The following is a 5,716-nucleotide window of genomic DNA, read 5'->3' as shown; positions in this document are numbered from 1 at the left end:
GAGTTACTTTCTTTTATCCTCTATTTAGATTACAGTCAGTTCTATAGCATGTATAGTATACCGTCAGTTATATTGAATTTATCTCTATTTATAGAACTAATATTCCCTTTTTCGACTTACATCCTTAAGGGTAGTTTTAAATCACTTATCTGTTCATAGATTTGTAAATATGTAACTTTTGTTCCTGCTTGGAAGGTGTCACCACCCAGCCTTGAGTCTGGAAATTACGTCCACACTCTCCCCCAAGCAATTCCTCCTCCACACAGCCAATTGAGTCCACCATAGCCAAGAACCTTGGGCTTCAAGACTCACAGTCCATCCTCAAGTCTTGTACCTCTTCAACCGTATTTGAATTTTTCCCAATGGTTTATTTCGCCCATCTCAAGGATAACTAGGTAACCTTTTTCTGTTCCCTTGACTCCCTCCTCATCTTTGTCTCCCCTCCTCCTCTTGAGGGAGTAGATGAGTAACCGTTTCTTTTATTTAACTGCTTTTTGGAAGTTAACGACTGTTTCTTTCAGTTCTTGTTAAAAATACTTTAACTCCTAATTATTCATTAATCAAGCAACAAAATATATCCTAGCCTCTCAACCTCAGTCATTTATCATTCAAAAATAAATTAGAAAGCTAATACAATAAATATCTAAAGAAATAAGTAAAACTTAGTAACCATAGTAATTGTCTATGTCGTTTGGGGTGTTACATCTCCCACGGGGGATTCACTCAGTGAACCTCTGACATATCACATGTGTTCGTGGCATATTACACAGTACCATTCATTTGACTACATATTGGAAAATCCCTCTAAAAATCAAATTATTTAAACCCCTACCAATATAAACCCAATATAGCTTCCCAATCTAAAAAAACCCTACTTTCACCAAATATTGCAGGTATCCATTTTTTCATTAACACTTTTTACACCCCTTTATAATTTTTCATTAAATTTGAGCTCCATTTTTTATATTTTCCAATATAAAAACCGATTACCCCCTATATATCCCCCAATATATTATGCCATATTTCCCTCAATATATATCCCCAAATATGAACTAATGTGGTATGATATTGCTCCCCATGTGAAGTCCCTGTGACATCTCCCCCACCCCATGTGAGGAACATCATCCCTGGTGTTCTTTTTGACTTAAGGAAATAATGCCAGATAAGCTTTTCGCGTGAATTCCTCTTCTTCCCAGGTTGCCTCTTCCGGGCCAAAGTGCTTACATTGCACTTTAAACTGGGTGATGGCTCACTTCCGCAAGGTGATTTCTCTCCGATCGAGAATACAAAGAGGTTCTGCAAGAAGCTCTCCTTCCAGTTCGACCTGCACATATACAATTTTCGTCAAAAAATTTCCCAAAATAGTTAATTTAGAAGTCATATATTGTAATAAATTATTACCTGTATATTTTCCGTGTTAATTATATGTTGAGGTTCGTACACATATTGTTTTAGCAAGGAAACATGGAAAACATTGTGGACCCAAATATGGCTTGGTAATGCGAGTTTGTATGCTACAAATCCAATCCGTTCTAAGACTTAAAAAGGTCCACAGTACCGGGGTGCTAACTTAGCACAACCCCTCCAATATAAGGATATTTTTCGAGGCTTGACCCTTAGGGATACATGATCTCCCAACTGGAATTATTTCTATGTCCTTTTTTTATCTACATTAGATCTTTTTTCTATCTTGGGAAGATCTTAGATTCTGACGAACCTTCTTAACTCTCTTCCATTTCTGCTAGCATGTCAGGGCCTAAGGCTAGTTAATTGACTGGACTATTCTAATCTATGGGCACCCTGCACCTTTTTCCATACACTACCTCAAAGGGAATCATGCCTAGTGATTCATGATGCCCATTATTATAAAAAAATTCCACTGCGTGCATGTAATCTTCCCACTTTTGTGATCATTGCATTATAAACATTCATAATATGTCCTCCAAAACATGATTCACTTGTTCTATCTGACCATCCGCCTGAGGATGGTAGGTGGTACTAAATTGAATCTGGGTACCCAACCCGAAAAAGAGTGTTCTCCAAAATGTGGATGTAAATTTTACATCCCTATTAGAAATTACCACTTTGGGTATCCCTTGCAGATGGAAAATACCCTTCATAAATATCTCTACAATTTCCACGGTTTTGTATGTGGATTTCACAGGTATAAAGTGAGCGGTTTTTCTTATATTTTCCACCACCACCATAATTGAGTCATGCTGCTTCTTAGTGCGAGGTAACCCAATGATGAAGTCTCTAATTTCTAGTATGGAATGGGCAAAGGTTGCAGTAGCCCAACACGATCTTGATGCTTTGCCTTCACCAAATGACACTCCAAACATTCAGATAGGAACTTGGTGACATATTTCTTTAATATGAGCCAAAAATAACCTTTCTTGATGGTCAGAAATAGCTTATGTTATCCTGGGTGGGCAGAATACAGTTTCCTATGAAATTCATCCAATATCAATTGTTTGAGGGAATTTTGATTAGGAACATATACATGGTTTTTTAAGGTCACCCTTTTATCTTAATTTATTTCATAATCTGATGATTCCCCCTTCCATTGAGCTTCTCTTGCCTGCTGCCCAAGGAAAGCATATTCTGGGTCCTTAAGGGAGGCTTCCTTAATTATCTCAGGAATATTTTATCGCAACTGGCTGAATTGAATTTCATCAATATAATGTAATTTTCTGCTTAATGCATCAGCCACTTGATTTTATTTCCTTTTAAGATGTTTCATTTTGAAATCAAATTCACTCAAAAATGTTGTCCATCTGGCCTGCCGAGCATTTAAACTAGATTGGTTAAAGAAATTTGTAAGGCTGTTGTGATATGTTAATAACAGAAAATTTTTCCCCAATAGGTAGTGTCACCAAATTTTAATTGCATGCACTACTACTGTCAATTCAAGATCGTAAGAGGAATATCGCTGCTCATATTCTTTTAGTTTACGTGATTCATAGGCAATAAGTTTTCCTTCCTGTGTCAGCACTCCACCAACACCTTCTTTACTTGCATCTGTGCAAACTACGAAAGATTTTTCTCGATCAACTACGTTTAGCACGAGTTCAGTGGTGATTAAATCCAATGAGTGGTCCATTCCATAATAGTTTTAATGTTTTTTGGATCCAATGATATTCCCTCTGTAGATATAACGTGACCCAAATATTGTATCTAACTTTTTAAAAAGTCACACATGTTATATTTAGTGTATAGCTGATTTTCTCACAGAATTTGCAACACTATCCTTAGATGCTTCTCATGCTCCTTCTAATTCTTGGAATAAATTAAAATGTCATCAATAAAATCAATACAAATTTATCTAAACATGGCTGAAAAATGTTGTGCATCAGACTCATAAAAGTAGCTAGGGAATTTGTGAGGCCGAATGGAAACACCACAAACTCGTAATGACCAAAATGAATTCGGAAGGTAGTTTTACAAATATCTTCCTCCTTTATCCTTACCTGGTGGTGGCGAGACCTAATATCAATTTTTTAGAATACTCTAGCTCCTCGCACTTGATCAAATAAATCGTCAATACATGGCAAAGGATATTTATTTTTGATAGTCAATTTATTCAGTTGACTGTAATCAATGCATAATCTCAAAGTTCCTTCTTTCTTCCATACGAATAGTATGGGAACTCCCCAAGTAGACACACTAGCGTGGATATAACCTTTATCCAGAAGTTCGTGAAGTTGTATTTTGAGTTATATTAACTCAAGTATGCTCATGCGATAAGGGGCTTTGGATATAGGGGCTGCACCCAAAACCAATTCAATGACGAAATTGATGTCATGCTTAGGTGATAATCCAGGAATGGATTCAAGGAATACATCAACAAATTCCTGAATAACATGGAAAACCCCAACAAGTGTGGAAAACTTATCTTCGAATAAATGATGGATTAGTACCTTGTTACCGTTGTAGAAGGAGAGACGAGGAAAACAATCCCATATCTTGGAAACTCACTATTAAGGTAACCAGTGGACAAAATTATAATTTAAAGTAACATTTCTTCCAAAATGCAAGTAGAAAAGTAATGTAACAATACTAAATCAACCTAATAAACACACAGTATAACCGTTCTCACAATTGAAATATTTGAAAAAATCATAATTACGATTATGGTTACCCATGTCTATGTGATAACATATTCATTAGCAAATATAATAACTAGGTTCATTTTATAATTGAATAACTAGTGAAATTAATGTGAATTAAGCAACATCCAGCATGTAATACCATAATAGTAAGCATATGTTTAATCATGCCACTACATTAATTAATATGCAACCAAGTAAAACACCGCAATAAAACACCTATTATAACACAAACTAAATTTCCTTGGTGGGGTAATAAACCCAGAATTGAGATGGGAAAACCAAAAAAAATATAATAAATAAACAATTGGCCATTGGTGGAACATGCAATGTAAACAATAAATAACCATTTCCAAAGAGAATTAAACCAAAACCCTAAGGGTTAAGAAAGACTACAATATTGAATTAAATCATAATTTAAAAAATGATTGCTAGAAAGAAAGAGAGAGAAATCAATAAAAACCCAATGTCTCGGCTATTAGCTAGCAGTCCTGATATAGACATCTGGGTAACGCCATTAACACACTAAATCTCTGTACAAATCCATGCAGGCTAAAAACCCCAATTTAACCAAGAAGAAACTCGTCCCAAATCTATGGCATCTACAATGCAGAATTACAAAAGAAAAGAGGAAGCGAGAAGGCCAGTGTTCACAATCTGATAAGTTAACTTCCACAACTAGAACTGCTGGACCCCTTTTAGTAAGATTCGAAACTCTTAAGGCATCATTGAATGGGATAGGGGAGATTTTTCCTGTTCAAAAGGAACAAAACAATGAAATTGATAGTATCATTCGAGCTGATCAACACGCACAACCGAGATCTATATATTCAGTAAAAATAATGAAAGAGAATAACGATTACCTGAGCTCAGTGCAGGGAAGAAGGATTGGACGAATGAACCAAACCATTTTTGGAGTGAAAATGGCAATTGGTAACCTTTCCTCTCAGGAATTTAACAATTAAACTATGTACTGAACATCAAACAACAGGAAAATTAACCTAATACTGTAAGAATGTAAAAATTACCCGACCTGGAGCACTTAGTGACATTTTTGGAGTGAAAATGGCAATTGGTAACCTTTCCTCTCAGGAATTTAACAATTAAACTATGTACTGAACATCAAACAACAGGAAAATTAACCTAATACTGTAAGAATGTAAAAATTACCCGACCTGGAGCACTTAGTGACAGGTTCCGACCAGGGACAGATTCATTTAAGTCTAGCAGAAAGGTTAAGCACCACAGAGATTGCAGCGCGGAGAATGGAGGCCTCGAAAACGCACAGTGAAACTGTTAAGAGTGAGTGTAGGGAGGGTAGTTACACTCAATGAATGTTTTCACCACATCCACCGTTGATTTTAAAGGAAGATCCATCCACCATTGATCATGTGAGGATCCCAACGCGGTTGCACACCGTCGATGGAGCACAAATCTCAAGGGAGGATTTCCGCGTAGAAGTTATGGAGAGTTGAAGGATTCGGGGTGGATAACCTATAGTTAACCGGCTGTAGACCATGCCAAACTCGTTACACAAGTATAAAACAAATTATACGGAAACGTTCTATGTATAAAACAAATTACATCAAATCCATAGTTTAATGTAA

The 5,716-nt window shown here is 36.2% G+C and overlaps 1 long non-coding RNA gene across 1 annotated transcript; it reads right to left on the bottom strand.

The window, feature by feature from the left end:
- Nucleotides 1-4,491: 4,491 nt before the first annotated feature.
- Nucleotides 4,492-5,516, bottom strand: LOC149150348 (uncharacterized). The gene is made up of 2 exons (XR_016263591.1): nt 4,973-5,516; nt 4,492-4,862 (listed from the first exon to the last, which is right to left on the bottom strand). It is a non-coding gene; the product is annotated as an uncharacterized LOC149150348 (long non-coding RNA).
- Between the last annotated feature and the right edge of the window lie 200 nt (nt 5,517-5,716).

Source organism: Pinus tabuliformis, chromosome 9, assembly GCF_031772625.1.
Source record: "Pinus tabuliformis cultivar Carrire ecotype Pingquan chromosome 9, CPIR1, whole genome shotgun sequence".
Lineage (NCBI taxonomy): Eukaryota > Viridiplantae > Streptophyta > Pinopsida > Pinales > Pinaceae > Pinus > Pinus tabuliformis.
Note: the sequence above shows the minus strand (reverse complement) of the source record. Positions and strands in the feature narration are given on the sequence as shown.